Source organism: Chanodichthys erythropterus, chromosome 15 (assembly GCF_024489055.1).
Source record: "Chanodichthys erythropterus isolate Z2021 chromosome 15, ASM2448905v1, whole genome shotgun sequence".
Classification (NCBI taxonomy): domain Eukaryota; kingdom Metazoa; phylum Chordata; class Actinopteri; order Cypriniformes; family Xenocyprididae; genus Chanodichthys; species Chanodichthys erythropterus.
In genome coordinates, this window is record NC_090235.1 from 26,463,904 (window position 1) to 26,484,170 (window position 20,267).

The 20,267-nt window shown below is 36.6% G+C and overlaps 1 protein-coding gene across 2 annotated transcripts in view; it reads right to left on the bottom strand.

The window, feature by feature from the left end:
* The window catches only part of atxn1a (ataxin 1a), a 112,330-nt gene that overhangs the window by 75,737 nt on the left and 16,326 nt on the right, over positions 1 to 20,267 (bottom strand). Inside the window, exons 1-2 of one of the 2 annotated variants that reach the window (XM_067361715.1) lie at positions 5,660 to 5,962; positions 4,388 to 4,580 (exon numbers count right to left, since the gene is read on the bottom strand). The gene's annotated coding sequence lies outside the window, so the exon portion shown is untranslated. Of the gene's footprint in view, positions 1 to 4,387; positions 4,581 to 5,659; positions 5,963 to 20,267 lie in introns of those variants that run through there. The other variant, XM_067361714.1, reaches the window with a different exon arrangement.

Below are 20,267 nucleotides of genomic sequence, written 5' to 3' on the forward strand. Positions count from 1 at the left end.
AAACTATTGTTCCCCAGTCGCCCTTCAATCGATGCACTTCAGCCGCAGAGGAGGACTTACCTCCCAATAAGCCGCAGATATTAAAGATCATTATGCGATGCTTTCTGTACACAGTATCTCTATAGATACTAAAGTGGCTGCATTGTTGTGCTGAGAGCTGTGGTGAGGACAGACACGGAGCTTGTCGTATTGGCTCACTTCAGGATGGACTAACTGGAAAAGGGCCAATCGATGGAGTTCTGCCTTGAGCTTGTGGACAATAACACAGCTGAAAAATACCTCCAGCCCTCCCTTTTATCAGTCATTTCCAAAATATCACTGCTGTAAACATGGTGATGTAATGATTTCTTCTGTCATTCATTCCAAAGGGGAAATTGTAAAAATTCATCTATGAGAACAGAGACATGACTTTCACAATATGAGTTGTAAAAGTGGCGTGATAAGTCATCTCTTGGTAACAGCATTACCGTCGAACTATACAGAGAGTGAATGGATATGGGGGCGCTCAATGCTGTAATAAAGATATGAACAGCCCCTTTGAGGGGGGAGAACCTTTCTGCTTAGTACACTACAAGCTTTTGGTAATTACCAGAGTGCCAGAGAGCACATGAATAAATTCATGAGCTCTGACTCAGGTAATTAACTCATTGTTTAGTCATTAGCGATCAGGAGAAAAAGAAAGAGAATGAAAGAGAGAATGAGGAGAACATTTGTTGGAGATAAAAAAAAGAAAATCTTCTCAACATAACACCGACTGTTACATAACAATCGGGATCATTAATATGTACGCCCCCAATATTTGCCTATGCCAGCCCATGATCGAGGCATTACACAAGGGCAACCAGTATTAACGTCTGGATGTGCACAGCTGAATCATCAGACTAGGTAAGCAAGCAAGGACAACAGCGAAAAATGGCAGATGGAGCAATAATAACTCACATGATCCATGATATCATGATATTTTTAGTGATATGTGTAAATTGTCTTTTTAAATGTTTCGTTAGCATGTTGCTAATGTGCTGTTAAATGTGGTTAAAGTTACCATCGTTTCTTACTATATTCACGGAGACAAGAGCCGTCGTTATTTTCATTATTAAACACTTGCAGTCTGTATAATTCATAAACACAACTTCATTATTTATAAATCTCTTCAACAGTGTGTAATGTTAGCTTTAGCCACGGAGCACAGCCTCAAACTCATTCAGAATCAAATGAAAACATCCAAATAAATACCATACTTACGCGATTAGACATGCTGCATAACGAACACTTTGTAAAGATCCATTTTGAGGGTTATATTAGCTGTGTGAACTTTGTTTATGCTGTTTATGGCAAGCGCGAGCTCCGGGGGCGGGGAGCGCGAGAATTTAAAGGGGCCGCAGCCTAGGGCTGGGCGATAAAAAGATAACGGTATGTATCGCAATAGACACATGATCGATATCAATAAAAAATGTGTTAGTTAAAACGTTTGATATTTGTTATTCTTCGTCGGAAGAAAACAGAGGTTGCGAAGCAAATTTGGTTGCATTAACAAAGGCACTCGTTCTCTGGTAACCTAGTAACGTAGGGAGTGACACGCTAACAGACACATGAGACTAAAAAAAAAATATTACTAAAACTATTAAAATAACCCTTGACTGCACATGATCCAGTTTTAAACACTGGTACAAACTAAATAAATGGGGATGAAAGTGGGATGGGGATGGGGATGATTTTTAGTTGAATTTATTTTAGTATGTGAGAGACTGTTGAGTGATACAAGAGACATAAAACATACACAGTTATGTGTCAAATCAGTTTAGTGGTCATTATTCAAGAGCATTTGACCGCAAAAGGCTAATTTTACACATGCTGTTTACTTGAAATTAAAAAAAGGCTCTTCATCTCCACACACATTTCTCTGTAACATACTCTGGTACTCGTGAAACTAATGCAGTAACATGTTCAAATTTTACTTTTGACATCCCTACTGGAGACTGATAAAAAGATTGAGAGACGTGAAGGAAAAGGAAGCTGTAGAACGACACCGAATGAAGAGGAAAGAAAGACTGAGTAGATTTCCATTTAGACCAACAAGGGGGGACTGGAGGAGAAAATGAGGGAGTGTGAAATGACACCAGAGGCAGAGAGAGATTCCTGTCAGAACTCAAAGCTGAACAGACAATCCTGACGGGTTTATCCACGCACCGCTGGGCCCGACTACAGCTCAACCAGCATCAGATCCCGTCCCTAGACACGCTACACACGCATACACACAGCCAATCCCACAGAAACGTCATCTTACACCACATATCACATTCAGTCTATATGTGCACTGACACGCTATGACAGGCTGGAAGCTTCTTCCTTTCCAAACAGGAGCTCGTAGTAAGGATGGGAAGTGAAATTAGTTCCACAATAGAAGATAAATTAGGAAAGACAAAAGGAAAAGGTGTGCCTAACTGTTTAATAATGTGACACTATCACATTTCTGCGCTCATTGTGGACAAAAAAATGCAGAATTTTGTGGAATGAGAACATACGCTTCCATTCAGAATTTTGGGGTTTCTTTTAAATGAAACAAATTGGGTCCACTTGACCCTGATCAGATTCAAACAAGACACTACCCTCCATTAAAAAAATAACTTGATAGAGCACAACAGAACAAACTTGAGAGAAATGTTTTTGCACACCGTCTTAAAAGCGCAAAGAGAAAAATGGCACAGACCGTCCTTCTGCATATGTACAAACACATTTAAATACACTTAAAAAAAACCCTGAAATGTGCAGCCCTTCGACTGACATTTAAAAAATAAACACACTAAAATATCTACCTGTAATTGCTGTAAACTATCACAGTTAGTAATTTATTAAGTTAGTCGGTTGCTGGACAACTTGTCAATCATCCTACACACCGCTAATTATTAGTAGCTGAAAGTATTATCAAAATAAAGACCCAAAAATGAAACTTCTGTCATCATGTTGTACCAAACCTGTATTGCTTTCTTTCTATCAGAAGATATTTTGAAAGAAAAATGTCTCGATGTCCATTTTTTTGTCTCATTTGTCTCATTGTCCTTTTTTTTTTTTTTTGGTCCATTCAATGAAAGTCAATGAGGTCAAGTGTTGTTTTTGAAAATATCTCATTTTGTGTTCTGCAAAAGGAAGTCATAGGGGTTTGGAATGACATGAAGGCGAATCATTTATTTTAATTTTGGGGGGAAATATCCCTTTAAGATGGAAATAAACATAAACTGCGAATATCAGAGGACAAAAAGACTACAAAACAAAGAATTCCAGACAACTATGTGATCACAACAAAGAAAACTGGAGGTAGAAACAAATGGCAAACAAGTGAGATGACTTTGAAAAAGAGGAAGTCCAATGTTGAGTCAGCAAGTGAAAGAGAGATAACAAGTAAATGATCGAACTACAGAGAAAGAAGAAGAGAAGCACAGACACTTAATACATTTCCACGCAGCTGTGTGATGAGGCTGACCTCACGTCACCTGTCTTTACACACAACCACTACTGAGAAAAGGGCAGAAAACATTCCATGTTTTTTTCAGTAGTCACATCTGACAGAAAACGCTACAGTACAGGCAGAAGACAACCGGCCTGTTTTTAGTTTTATTTTGGCTGATCTCTATTCCGGACTTGCACACAAACTGCACTGCAATCATTTCCCAAAATGTGCAAAAGTGTAAAAATATTTTGAAGTCTGTGACCAGGATGTTAACACAGGCAAGATCAAATACTGTACCAGGCACAACAAGCTCACTGTTCGTGATGCTCGAAATATAGGAAGAAAAGTATAAATATTGAATTGGGGGTGGGGGGTTGTATGAATGTATCTCTTAAGGGAACGGATGTCTTCAGAAAAGTTTCGATGGCATTTTCTTTTCCTCTTACCGCCGTGTTAAGTAGTGCTTATAAGCGCAGCAGTACCCAAAGAAACTGCTGCTGTTGGATAAGCGCCACCTACTGTCAGAGAGTGAATTTGTAAAAACAGTCCATCTGCTGTTATTGTTTTGTGCAGGTTTGTCTTATGTAGCATAATTTCGCTAATCTAAAGTCAGACCATTCTGTTTTTGCTTTAAATCTTAAAAATTAACTGTTCATGTGTGTAGCATCTTTGTTTGGATTGTGATTAAAATGCAGTGGTTGCTTCTAATTTCAAATGGCTACAGATATATTTTGTTTAAGGCCAGTTTGACTGTTATAGAGCAAATAAATAACAAATAAATGTGCTTAAACAAAGAAAAAAAAAAAATCAGCAACTGGTATCTGAATCAGCCAATTTGCTTGTAATTTTGCTTGGAGGTAAAAAAGCTTGAACCAAGAAAGTATGAGTCTTGTGCACAAACCAATCCAAACATGTTCAAGTGAAAGTAACCTGCTGTCTTACCCAATCGGAGTATACGGGCGGATCTTGAGCAGGCAGAAGGTTCCAATGTTCAATCGGAGAGAAGGGTCCAGTTGAAAGCACTGTGATGGGGATGGGTAAATCTCTCCTCCTGCTGTCTGAGGGGACGGTTCGTGATTCCCACTCTGTCTGTCCACGTCTGCGTCTGTCTGGCTCCAACTACCCTCACCATTCCCTGCCACATTCAAAGACAAAGAGGTTTACACTTCAGCAATGAGCTTCGAGCGGCTGTTGTGCTATATTACATGATCCTATATTGTACTGCTAGACTGTATATTTCATCATGATTGGATTGCTGTTTTGACCAATCAACATCCAGAACTGAAAATGTGTTTTATATTAAAACACATTTTATGAATATATTAAATGGGTAGATATACATTTATATCTATCATTTATTAAAATAAATGTGTTCTGAAATCCTCTTACAATGTTACTGTCACTCCTCTTGAATATGTAACCAAGGTAACAAGAGACTAGTTGAGAATGTACTTTAAATAGTTTCAGCCATATGAACCAGTGAGACATCTCAGGATTTAATTTACTATCAGACTAAAACCGCCCAAAAAAAAGATTAACTAATCAATCAATCAACTAGTCAATCAATCAATTGCTAATGTGTTGCCCTTAAAAACACATTTTTTTTGTAAACCATATTTTTTAGTATATATATATATATATATATATATATATATATATATATATATATATATATATATAAATAATATATATATAAAATATATATATATAAAATATATATATATATATATAAAATATATATATATATATATAAAATATATATATATAAAATATATATATATATATATATATAAAATATATATATATATATATAAAATATATATATATATATATATATATATATATATATATATATATATATATATATATATATATATATATATATATATATATATATATATATATATATATATATATATAAAAAAAAATCCCAAAGGAAATTCAAGCCACCAGTAGCTTATACAACAAAAAGACACTAATACACACAATATCAAAAATAACAAATATAAGTGATAACAGTCCATATATATGGGGGTAAGATTTATGGGTTTTGGGTTTTGTTTTGTTTTTTTGAGAAATTAATACTTTTTTTAGCATGGATGCAATAAATTGATCAAAAAGGAACAGTAAAGACATTTTTTATTTTGCAAAAGATTTCTATTTCAAATAAATACAAAGTTCTGACATGACACTCTAGATGGTGCTGTCCTTAACTCATTTGGTAGCGGTCTGCAGCCTGCTTTCAGAAACCCTCCACCTTCCCCAGCTCCACCTGTATAGATCTACAACGGGGTTTATTTCATGTATAATGTGCAGCATCAGCATGTCTTATATGCTCACAGCAAATGTATTGGGAGTAGAGAGTCTCTGTATTTGCTCTGCAGCAGCAATAATGAACAGCAGCGTAGCAGATCCGCCAAGACCAAATACATTACATTGCCATATCCATTACCATGCAAATCCGAGAGTTGTCATGACAGAAATACTGTTCTTTGAACTTTCTTTTCATTAAAGTATCCTGAAAAATGTATTACAGTCTCCACAAAAATATTAAGCAGAAATATTTTCAGCATTGATAATAAGAAATGTTTCCTGAGCAGCAAATCAGCATATTAGAATGATTTCTGAAGGATCATGTGACACTGAAGACTGGAGTAATGATGCTGAAAATTAAGCTTTATCATCGCAGGAATAAATAACATTTTAAAATCAAAAATCTTAATTTTAATTGTAATAATAATTCTTATAATTACTGTGTTGTCCTGGTGAACATAAAAAAACTTAAAAAAAAAGAAAAAAAGAAAACGTACCGACCCCAAACACTGCATATAATATTTATTAAATTGCATTTATCTGATTTCATTCCAATAGTACAGTCGTTCATCAGTAAGTGAACATTCCTCTACACAAAGCCATTTTTTAGGCATGTTTTTTTTCCCTTAAACCGTCTGACCTCTCTGTCCAGTTTAATGGTTCATTCCAGGGCTGAGCGGTATGAGGAAAAGCTGTTTAATCAGAATCACTCACCGGGTCTCTGAAGCTCCTAGGGGAGACCGCATTCACAAAACAAACATTGGACGCTATTTATAGATGCCTGTCGACATGGCAACCACTCTTTGTTTGTTTGAATCAGAAAGTATTTCTCCTTTTTTCCCTTCAAATGTTTCGCTTCTTGCTTCAAAGCAGACGCTGAGACTCAGTTGTCTCATTTTGCTCTGGTATGTTTCTCCAAAACAAGAGTCAGGGTGGAGTATATGCTCTGGCAGGACGATGCGAGTCCTTTTGTGCGTTTGTGTATGAGCTCTCTTGTGCTCTTAAATTTTGCTGTCAAATCTATTAACCACCAGTTAATCTTGTTTAGATGGCATCACCCATGGCAACGAAGGTGGCACATACAGTATTTGTGTGTGTAGAGGAGTCACAAGCTGTTTACATCACTTTAAACCGTATTGGTTAAGATTTGATTTGAAGATCTGCAGGCCAATCTGATTGAAAGGGCAGAACTGAATTCATGGTAATTCATTTTCTCCATAGAGAAATTCATTTTTAACATACATAATGTAAACTTTTCAAGACTCTGAATGACTTCTCACTCCTATAAAAGCATTGCAACTGACACAAGTCACTGTACAATCTCAAACAACTTATATATTTAATTAACTTGCAATAACCTTCAATTATATTGTGGTTTATATAGCATAATTAGTAGTTCAATCCCTGAATGATGTGTTTCACGGTTTAGAACTCTTTATTAAAAGGACCATTTGAAATTCCTATGGCGAAAATGAATGGGGAAAATCCTTCTTGATCAAGTAGGCGATCTCTGTTGTGCTCTACTGACAAGTTTTGCCCTTTTTTTTTTTTGAGATCTGTACTGGAGACAACACTGAATAAAGCCAAAAAGCCAATTTTATGAATCAGACATATACACATGCATCCAAAAACAGATATACATAGACACACGATTATACTCACATGTAAACCATCACCCTTCCTTGTCTTTTAGGTTTTGCTGACTGTTCAAAAAGGCAGGAAAGAATATTAACGACTGTCTGATGCCCCGCCCATTGTCAGTCAGACACCTCCTACCTCTTTCTTCATAGGGATTATACATATAACACCAACATTACATTACAGAATATCTTGGCTTTATTAAATTGCTATTCAGAGAACTATTTAGTTACTCATAATAACAATGCTAACAGTTAGTCATCTGATACTTCAAAACCACAATCACATCTCAGTCAAAATAAGATACAGGCTTACTGGCACATGGGTAGTAAGGAGGAGGTGACAAAATTTAAAACAAATCATTTTCATTCAACATTTTTTTCTTTCATTCTATATAATATATATATTTATATACATATACATATACACACACACACACACACACACACACACACGTATATTTATAAATGAAAACTATAGGTGGAACTCGTTAAAGTACAAGGCCTGAAAATGGCAAAAACTGCAAAAGCAACAAAACAAAAACAAAAAACCTCAGAGGAAATTCAAAATGGCTGACTTCCTGTTGCGTTTAGGACTTTGCTCCAAGAGACTTTTTTGTAGGCATTGGGTCATCATTACATGTATGTACTGAATTTCGCACACGTAAGTGGCGCTATCAAGCCATTTTGCCACACCTAATTCAGAAACCCATTTCCGTCAGTTCTGACGAGTGTGCAAAGCTTTGTGAGTTTCAGAGCATGTTTAGGCCCTCAAAAATGCGATTCATTTCGGGGAAGAAGAAGAAGAAATGGAGCAATTCCAATGGGTCCTCACACCTTAAAATAGAAATTTGAAATCAGCCCATATAGATATTGTTGAAAAGTTATTTTTTTTTATTTTTTTTGGTGCACAAAAAGTATTCTTGTCGCTTTATAGTATTAAAATATAACCACTGAACTCCCATGAACGGTTTCAAATATGTTTTTAGTACCTTTATGGATCTTGAGAGTTTGAATGGCTTTGCTCTCAATAGAGACCTCACTGAGCCATCGGATTTCATCAACAATATCTTAATTTGTGTTCCGAAGATGAACGAAGGTCTTACGGGTGTAGAACGACATGAGGGTGAGTAATAAATTACATTATTTTCATTTTTGGGTGAACTAACCCTTTAACTAGCCAAACTTTACAGGTTAAAATAAGACCACTTTTTAATGGCAACCATTTCTTACTATGATATTTAGAATTAAATCGCTATTTACAAAGAGATAAATGCAGTTTAGAAAGAGTATGACTATAATCAAAGTGACATTGCAGGATTACTTTATTTTAACTTTGTCTCTTACTGTCAATAGCAGTTTGTAGTATTTTACATGTCAAAGAGCATTTTTTTCTAACACTAAAAAGAGCATCTCCTCCTGCTTTCACAAATAGTAGTCTCTGTTTCTGTTTCCCATAATTCAGCAGCTGAAAAGGGCTGCAGGCTGCCGTTTCGCTCTCTCCTCTATCTGAGCAATTACAGAAGTGTAATGGGTAAATGGCAGCTGACCACAAACAGTCAAATTTGTACTACTTGTATTTCTTCCTTTACGAAAAAAAAAAGTCGAAATATCATTCACATGCTAAGAATGCTAAGTGAAATGTCTAGATAGAGTCGACGGTGTATTTTGTCAGACAAACTAAACCAAAACACAGTCTGCTCAACATGTAGTCTTATTTTCAAAATTTTTCACAAACCCTGTTTTTCATATATATCCGCCTACTAGAATATGTTTTTTCATCTGCTGCTGATTAACACCCAAGTATACAACAGTATAAACAGTACTTCCATCCCTCACAGCCTCATTCTCATTTCTGGAATGAAATGGATATACTACTAGGGTTATTCCACACTACACTGAAGCTTTAATCTCCTACTAACAAAATGACCTTCACCACTCCTATTTCTGCATTTATGGTATGTGAGAGTGTGTGTTCCTGAGGGCTTTCAGTCTTTAAAAAATTCATAATGTCATAAGTTCATCTGCCCATTCACATTAGCAGCTGTGTTTATATTACTAAAGAAAAGGTTAAAAATGTCTTAACCTCAACTTTCTCTCTCTTTTACACCCACACACACATTTGTTTTACTATCAGTGAGGACTTTTGATTGGTTTTACATCAATATTTCACGTTTTTTTTCTATTGACTAACCTGACCCCTACCCTTAAACATAAACCTCAAAGACACCCTTGCAGAACACTAGACTTAAATAGAAATATCATTTGGCCAATGTGTAATAGGGCTGGGGGATATATCGCATGCAATTGTCACGCGCATTTCGTCAGTAAAGCCGGTACCCTGATGAGCCACGCAATATCGCGTTCATTATCGTATTTGATATCTGCGATAATGAACGTGATATTGCGTGGCTTGTCAGTGAACTACAGCTCTGTAGTTTTTTTCCTGAAATGTAAAAAATAAAAAAAATAAAAATGGTTTATTAACATTACCACTGTTCCAACAATTATGATTATGTTGATTGTGTTTTATTATCATTACTTAATTTCTAAAAAATGATATTATTATACATCCTGCCATAAGTGACGTGGCTGGTATGTTGTATATGCACAGTGCCTAGGTCCAATTATTTCCCAATTCTATAATAAAAATAATCGATCACACGTTCACACCAAGGGCGATAACTATAATTTTAATGATAAGGATATAGTTTTAAAATGTGTTCTAAATGTAAAATAACAGCAGACTACAACACCACAACTATAACAATAACGGCACAGAGGAACAACATAGTTGGAATCACTTTAAGAATTTTTTTTTTCCAGCTGACTGAACGATAAAAACATTGACAGCCAATCAGAATCCATCCTGCTTTAACATTGATACAACTGCAACATGCACTTGTCATAAATAGAACAATATGTTACGTTGGTGTGGATGCTAATATCGTTATAGTTATTGTTTTTGGTATGAACCACCCATTAGTTGTTGCAACCCCTAGTATTATTATTACAAACTGAACGTAGTCTTCAACATCAACAGCACAAACATGGGAAGCACTTTTTTTTCTCCTGCAAGCGCTCGTCGGAAATCACCAACTCTCATTGAAAATGAAAGACTTCAGGTTGCTCTGTCGCAACGAATCGCTGTCAATGTGAACGGCCCTTTAGAAGCTACTGAATGAAGCTCCTGGCACACACACACACGCTGGGCTCAGCGGCAGTTACATAACCGTGAACACACACCCCTATCGGTAAGCTCAAAGTTCTCCTGCTCACTGCAGATGGCTGACCTCTGACCTGTCAGCACGCAGCAGCCAGTCACGCAGCACACTGCTGACATGGATAATGAAAACACACACCAACACTCCACCCAGAACAAGCTTCATGACAATGACTTACTAGTGAACTGCCAATGGACTCTTGCTTCACAGAAATAACACTGCAGCCCTAAGGGAGTACCTACAATCTAATCCTTAAAGGGACAATTCACCCAGATTTAAAGTTCTGTCATCCTTTATTCACCCTCATGTCACTCGTACAACTTTCTTGCTACAATGGAACAAAAAAAATAAGATATTTTGAAGAATGTACTAGTTACACTATTCCATAAAATAATATGATTTTTTTTTGTGTGAACTATACCTTTAAGTCCAGACATGAGATTGAGCCTCTAGCCGCTTTATGACATGAACATTGATAATCTGGCAGTGTTTAGTATTTGCTGTTCCGAACTTACGTAATGTCTCCATGAGGTTTTCAGTCATGCAGGGCATCGGTAAACGCCAGGTAGTTTTATTCAAGAGAACTTGGACTTGGTTATTCATTTGTTGAAGTTTTTTTTTTCACTCAACTAAAATGGTAGGGAATCTGTAGCTTTTTAAACCAATCCACATATTTTGATGGCAACTAAACAGAGGCATCGGAGGTGAGGCCAAGACTGCAGATCCAAATGCATTATGGGACAAAGGGATTATTTTTGGGTAAAACTGTCATCAAAGCATTTACCCCAGTACATACATTTAAACTACATATTTACACTGGGGATAGACTAGTGTGTTGTTGTTTTTTTTTTTTTTCAAAAGCACAAAACAGTTTTTATTGTAAATTTAAAATTTGTCCATTTTAAACATCAGATTTACAGTGTAAACAAAGTTAACACACTGAACATGTTTCTATAGCCCTGTTACATTTCCCCACATTTGGGACATTTGATAAAACTGTAGGCTAACTTCATGAATCATAATTTTCTAATTATTTACCATTTTCTGAAGTTCAAAAAGAATAAATCAAACCAGTCTTAATAATTCATATGATGGTTAAACAAAAGGAAGCATGTGAAATTTACTTACTCATGTCCAGTAAGTATAAAAATGTGAAAATGTGAATAATTTTAATAAAATAAGTGAGATCATACCAAATTTTTTATTTAGTACTGTCCTGAGTAAGATATTTTACATAAAAGATGTTTGCATTTAGTTCACGAGACAAAGCAATAGCTGAATTAGTATTAATAACTGAAGTAGTATTAAAATAACCCCATTCAAAAGTTTGTGAACCATTGATTCTCAATACTGTGTGCGGTTACCTGATGATCCATGACTGTTTTTTTGTTTTGTGATGGTTGTTCATGAGTCTCTTGTTTGTTCTGAGCAGTTAAACGGAGCTCTGTTCTTCAGAAAAATCCAGTTTCAGTTTTCAAGCATTTTTGCATATTTGAACCCTTTCCAGCAGTGACTGAATGATTTTGAGATCCGTCTTTTCACACTGAGGATAATTGAGGGACTCAAACACAACTATTAAAAAAGGTTCAAACATTCACTGATGCTCCAGAAAGAAACACGTTGCATTAAGAGCTGGGGGGTGAAAACTTTTGAACAGGATGAAGATGTCACACTTTTTCTAATTAGATTTAAATATCGTTTTTCATTTAGTACTGCCCTTCGAAAGCAACAGAAGATACTTGCATGTTTCCCGGAAGAAACATTAAGTACAATTTACCTGGATATTTATATTCAAAAGTTTTCACCCCTCGGCTCTTAATGCATTGTGTTTCCTTCTGGAGCATCAGTGAATGTTTGAACCTTTTTTAATAGTTGAGTCCCTCAATTATCCTCAGTGTGAAAAGACGGATCTCAAAATCATACAGTCACTGCTGGAAAGGGTTCAAATATGCAAAAATGCTTGAAAACTGATGAATCTGCAGGAGCTGGAGGATTTTTCTGAAGAACAGAGCTCAGTTTAACAGTCGTGGATCATCAGGTAACCACACACAGTATTGAGAATCAATGGTTCACAAACTTTTGAATGGGGCCATTTTAATAAATTCAGCTATTGTTTTGTCTCATGAACTACCTGTTAACTAAATCTATTAATATTAAAATGGTTTTCGTGAATTAAAATAAAGCTAGTTATAAAATATTAACAACAATACAAGAGAAAAACACTCTATCCTTGTACCCCCCCCCCCCACCCCCCACCCAAAAAAAAAAAAAACACAAATCGCACACGCACCCCTCCCACATACACACAAGACCGCATGATCGCACACACCAGGCCTCCACTTCTGTAATTCACTTGCTATGTTGCTGCTGGTTTGTTTCACAACACTGTCACATCCAATGAGATTCTCTTTCTGTCCTGGATTCCTGCCACTCAGTAAGAACGACACACAGTAGAGACCCTCTCGCTGTGCTTCAGACCAAACCCTCCCCTCCATCAGCATTACTTATCAGCGTCTGGCCACTGTCAGCCCACGCATGGCCCAGTCAAACACACTGAGCTCTTTACTACAGAGTAATTCCATGGGCAAATCCACAGAGGGTATAATGCAGGGATTAGAGCTGCAAGGCATTACAATCCAAAACACACACTTCAAACGCATCTCTATTCACCTGCCTTCACTCTCTCTCTACACTCTTTCAATAATTATCCTGCCACAACAAAAACATATTGTGGTGTTACCAGATGGTAATATTTTGATATATTCCATGATTACCATATACATATACTATAGTATTTATACTGTACTCAAAGGTGCTTAGAATAATATCATGCCATTACCATGGTACCATCATGTCCAATAAATCAAGATGGTTGAAATATAACCATGATAGTGACATGTCAAAAAAAAAAAAAAAAAAAAGATGTTAAAATGACAATGGGAAACGCCAACAGCTTAAAAAAAAAAAAAAAAAAAAAAAAAAACTAGTAGCCTACTACCATGTAGAGTTCCAAAAACAATGGTGGTATAAAAAAATACGATTAGTATCATCATGCTACATGTCAAACAAATCATGGTAACACCATGATAAACAGTGGTGGTACCATGTCAAAAATAAATCAAGGTAATAACAACACTGTACATGTAAAAAAGGTAATACCATGGTCTAAAACAAGGTAAATACCTTGATATATGTCAAAAAACAAGATACTATCATGGCACGTATTTAAAAAAACAAGGTAATACCATGGTGCATGTAAAAACAAGGTAATATCATTGTACATACATGTAAAAAAACAAGGTAATATAATGGTGCATATGCAAAAATACAAGGTAATACCATGGTGCATGTCTAAAAAACAAGCTTATATAATGGCATGTCTAAAAAAAAAAAAAAACAAACAAACAAAAAACAAGGTAATACCATGGTACAGTACATGTGAAAAATAATTTATTTTAGTTTTAGTTTTAATCCATTTAGACAAAATAGTATCGTATACATGAAAATAATTTTAGGACAGTATTTTAATATCAGTTAAAATTTCAATAATATGAAAAATGCCCAAAAAAGGTCTACATATATACATGGAACAGTACATACAGTATAGTGATACCATCATATTTTTTTGTACGTGCAAGCTGTCTCTCTCACTGCCTTGACCTCTATCTCTCTCCTCTGCGCGCTTTCACAGAACATAAAGAGTGAACACAAGCATGTGCTTTACAAAAAGTGGGGGCCTCCTCTCAGAGATCCGTGAAAGCAGCACAAACGGAGCTGGAGTGAGAATGAAACACCACAAGCCCACTGATCCAGCAACGACAGTAAATCGCGAGACACCCCCGCCGCGTGTGTATGAGCGCTCATGTGCTAGGCCAGGCAGACAGTCAGCGGGGACCTGCCCATTCAGTCCAAACCAACTCAAGATTTTGCGACTCTGACAGCAAAACCTTTTAGCCTTCCCATGGTCCCCTACAAACGGTTTGTTAACATTACAGCCATGGAACGACCGGATAAAAGGTCGCAAAACCTTTCAGAAAACCTTTTTCTGTCACTTTCAATGAAGACTCTTACATAACAGCTCCACAAAAGTTAGTAACCTCTCACTGAAACCGCAGGAAACGAACATGAAAATACTGAGCCGACCCGCAAAATGATCTTGTTGATGGTGGGACATATAACACATGATACGACTGTTTCTGAAGACAAAACCTGTTTTACAAAGCGGAGCTTTTTTTTCCAAAGAGCTACCCAGTGACCCGAGCATGCCCGTCATGTGACCCACCTTGTGATATTTATCAGAAAGAGTATTGAGACCTGCACGCCTGGGGTGAAAATGGTCTGTTTGTTGCAAGTTAGTTATTTTTAATTTGTCTCTATCAGGGTATCTGGAGTGTTTTTAAATTTAAGGCTTTTTACGACCTTTTTAAAGACCTGCTCAAATAAAATTAATATCATATGAACGGGATAGGGCAATGTCTATGAAAAGATGCTAAAGTGTAAAATGACTGTAAAAACAATTATTTAAACAACATTGCAGTTGAAATAATTATAATAAAAAAAATGCAAACTCACTTCCTGCCTGTAGGTGCTGCTTATGGAACAGCAGAAATATAGCGACTACCCTGGAAACACCTGTATACACAGCAGCTGCACTTATAAGAACGAGGTGGCAGGTATGATATAAACACCATGAAGAAAACAATGTCATAATTCATCAACAGTAGATTAATAAGCAATCGCTTGGCATAAATGTGTGGCATTTATTGATTGTGAACTGCTCTGAAACCACAAGACTGATGAACACGCGTCACTTTTTACTTTCGAAATATGCAGCACTCTCTTTTACTTAAATCACAGCCTTTTGATTTAATAATACATTTAATAATCAATCACATTAAGCTATATTGAGTTTCTTGATTTTCAATGCCTAAATTTAAGACCTCTTAAAATGATAATTAAGACTTCTCTTATAACATTTAAGATACTTCAGACTTTTTATAGCCTTAACTTTGATCATACTGAATTTAAGGCTTTTTAAGGACTTGCTAGGAACCTGCTATATGATCACTATTCTGTAAAACTAGACACAAAATATGTGTGTATGTGTACAGCAGACACATCAGGGTTTCTCAGTTCTCGTCTCTGCGGGTCTCTGACCCTGCTTATGTAATGAAGGATGCAGAGACACACACACACTTACTCTAGGGAGCTTCTTGCTGCTGTTACTTAAGGCATACTTGGTCTAAGGATATCTGCTGAGATTTGAAGCCTTCTGGTGTCTGGCCAGCACACCAAGGCCTGAAAAATTTCCTAAATCCCAGGGGGGAATGCAGGCCCTCTGTGATCAACAACAGCCACTGTTGAAAGCCCAGAGAGCTGCATGTATGTGAGTGTCTGTGGAAAAAGCAATGGCATCATGAAGAAAGAACAAGGAAGTGTAGCTTAGTGTAATAATACAAATAGTAAACACAAGGGTTTGTGTTATCATATTATTTATAATATATTCATTTTCGAATATTGCAAATTTGCATAAGAATTTGTGTGTGTAGACTGGCATGGCAAGACAATCAAACTGCTTTATTAACAAGCTTTTCTAGCAACAAAATAATGCATGGTTGAAACAATATTCATTACTTAATTAATTAATTAATTTAATTAATTAATTAATAAATACTGTGGTTCAAAACCTTGGGGTGGTATGATTTTTTTTGTCAGTATTTATTTTATCAATACAATCACCATGGGCTAGTGTGGCTAAAAGTTAATTTTGGACCCTGTAAATAACGCAACCGAACCTTAACCTCATGGTAAACAGATATAAGACTCCTGAGAGGTACTAAGGATCAGGGGATCCCCCAGCTGAAGTTTCACCATTGACCCCACTAGTTTCAAGACCATATTGCTTGCAGTTCACAACGTTCAGTCTCCGGCCCACACAACACGCTTACAGATTTAAATACAAGAACACAAGAGGCCCGAAATAGCTCTTCCCAGCATACACTCACCCTCTATAAAACCGCAGAGTACACACCATTTCACACACAACTTAACATAAAAGCGTGTAAAGGCATCTTACCCACACACGCACACAAAAACACAAGGTGACACACTCCCACACAAACATACATCTCCTTGACAGTCCATTCTGAAGATGAAAGACTAAAAGTGGGGCAGATGATGACAAGAAAAAAATGAAAACGACTGCAGTGGTAGAAATGAAAAGACCCCCCTTCTCCCCCAAACTCCCCCCCCAAACGCATAAATACACCAACACAGCTCCACTTCATTATACCGTCCCATTCAAATTCACATCACCAGGGGGAACGGGCCAGAAAGCCCCGCAGAACCACAGAGAAGCACCGGGATAATTGATAAGTAATTGAGGGAAAGATCTGGGGTCTTTTAATTAACCATAAGAGAAACGCTGCACAATTTTAAGAAGTGGTTACCGAGAAGCCCTTAAGAAGAATTCCCAGATTAGACCGCAGTGCTTCATGTCTTTTCAACTGACCTATTTAATGGAAAAACTTCTTATCAGAAACAGAAATACTACCATCTGACCCCTAGTGATTAGTTAACATGATTAAACTGCTGTGAGAAAACTGAATAAACCAAGCGATATTGGAGAGTTTCATCTATGCATCACAGCAATTAGTTGACTTTGATAAGATACAGATTATTTTATGTTTGCTTGTGATAACAAACATACATAATTGATTATTAATTATTGAGGGTTTTTCAGCTTTTTGAAAATAATAAAATTATTATCAAACAAAATTAAAAAAAAGACGTACTGAGTATTTTTTTACCCTATTATTTTTATGCTATCTAAACTACGATTATTTATTAATTATTGTTTTTAGCTGGGACACAATAATAACATTTGTTAGAAAAAAAAAAGCATAGCATGTTTTATGAATAATAATACAATTATTATTAATTTCTTTGTTTTTGTCCCATCTTATTTATGCAGTTGTTTTGATTACTTTTGTTGTTGTTGTTTTTATTATATTTATGCAAAATAGTTCCAAATGTTTTAACAGTAAAGCCCGAAGTATAGTACACTTTTTACGCGAGGGTCAGCGTACAGTGTGCATGATGTGAATTTCATCATCAGAAGAGTATGCACGTACTGTACGCGCACCGCCGGATTTTGTAACCGCGCAGGTCACACATGCGCATTTATTTTTTCTTCAGTAATTAGTTTATCCGCATGGTGGCAACTATGACCCTGTGGGTGTCGAATCACAAGGTAGTAAAAGAAAAACTGCATAAACAGAACAGACAGGAACGCATGCAAGCTACAGCGACAATGGAGGCCTACATAGACGAGAGATTGTGCGAAGAGGTTAGAAAGTACCCTCATTTTTGTACAACTCTAGCATGAAAGAATACAAAGATATTCAAATGGGTTGTAACTCATGGCAAGAGATTGCTCAATACATCATGCATTGAACGCCTGTGTACGCATACGAGTCAATTGAAAAGAATGAGAATGGATGGCTATGAAAATAAACAGGAATAATTATGCAAACACGTGCTATTGAATGGACAGTGATGTAAAGGTGTTGTTGTATTCTTTGGATAACTATAGAGATTGGTGATGGTTTGAGGATATTTATCTAAAGTTTGAGTCCCGCTGGGTCCCAATTCACAAATGAATGTGTGACTTGCCATGAAATGTGGTTTTTCTGAAAAATAGTGAGACTGAATTTTTTTCCCCCCACACCAAACAGCAAAAAAAAAAAAGAAATCCTCTTTCCAAATACATGAATACAGAATGCTTAATGAATGGCTGATTTATCCTCTGAGATTTGGGAAATTGGAGTAACTATGGGAAGTTGGTGTAACAATGTGTAATTCCTTTACAATGTATTACAAAATCTGCCCTCAGGCTTAAAAGATTAAACATCACCTCCGACAACAACAACAAGTACACTGCTTTCTAAGCTAGAACAGGCAGGATTGAGAAATATTACTATTGATGGAACAATCACGAGCTACACTTGGCAAACAAACTGTGAGAACTCAATGAAACCTGCTAATCTAGCAACTTCTGAGCAGTTAGAGCGAGGTCTACGGCACATCATCTGCCAACATTTTTCACAGAGGAAACTATTTGGAAACTGTTACGTTCCCTTGTCTTAGGACTTGAAAGTTTGAAGGCTCACCGGAGAATGAGAAAGAATGTCTTTGTGCTCAAAGTAGACTATCCTTGAAATTGTGAGTCTACCATATAATGTTTCTTCAAGGGTGGGTTCCTGTCAGAGAATGCTATAAAAAAAAAAAAAAAAAAAAACACTGCCTCCTTTCTGAAGTTGTTCAAAGCCCAAAAAATACAGTGCTATGTTCCACAACACACCCCATATTTTACCCCGCTGTCTCTCTGTCACCGGCTGAAAACGGCAGAGCTCGGCTTGTGCTCGAACGTTGAGGTAACTAGTATGAATATGTTGCTGAGAACACAAGCGACATGAATCAAATCATTTCCCAACAGGAAAAAGAAGAAGCCCCCAGCCCCTTTCTGGTATGCCTTTTCTGATTTAATCTCCAGAACAACACAAGCACGCTCAGCGAGATGGTTGTTATCCCAACAATGACCCCGACCACAGCGAACAGCCGAGGAATACTGACCTCTGAGACTCACCTCCAGTCAAATAAAGTTCATAGACACTCAAGGTCAAATCATCTCAGCCAGCGTCAACTAGAAATCTTTGTAAGATAGTCTCCGGCAGCTCGTTATGCATCACATACTGACCTTTACTTGAATCGCAATCGCGATGAACGTGGGAAGGTGTCAGACTGGCTTGGTTTAGTAACAAGTATCATGACACGCATGGCTGGTGCTACCCTCAGGTCAAACCAAACCATCTCCATGAGTTTATCTATTCCTCATGCTGAAGGCTGAACTAAAAGCTTGGTACTAGTAAGGGATCAAAGTCCCTTTAAGACAAGTCATTTCACTCGGCGGCCATCTTTAAAACGTCTCTCGGGTATCTATTTTAGTCTTTTTAGGCTGGACCAAACTAATGTGTATGCACAGTCCTAAGCGTGTCTCAGAACAGTGACTGTTTCTATAGAAACCGGAGCTTCTAACAGCACGATGACCTTACCAATCAGCAATTGGTTCTTTTATTTAGGAGGCGGGACTTATTTAGCCATATTGTGCATTGCACTTTCTCCCATTCATAGTAATAGGAGTGCACCATCTTTCTGTATATAAAGTCTTTGCCAGGGAATGCACTAAAATTTCCGCAACAGAAATATTTAGCTAAAAAAAAATATTATTTTTTTGTTTTCCTCTAGTGACGTTTAATTAGCGCTTCTCCAATGGTGCAATTTGATGGTGTCAGTGTCTATTTTGTACCACAATGTAGATAAACTATAAAAGATTAAAGGGTTAGTTCACCCAAAAATGAAAATTATGTCATTTATTACTCACCCTCTACTCCCGTAAGGCCTTTGATCATCTTCGGAACACAAATTAAGTTATTTTTGATGAAATTCAAATGTCTATAAAGGCCTCACTGAGCCAGCAATGCCATTGAACTTCTCAAGATCCAGAAAGGTACTTAAAACTTTGATGTGAGTTCATGGTTCAATGTTAATATTAAGAAGTGACGAGAAAACGTTTTGTGCACCAAAAAA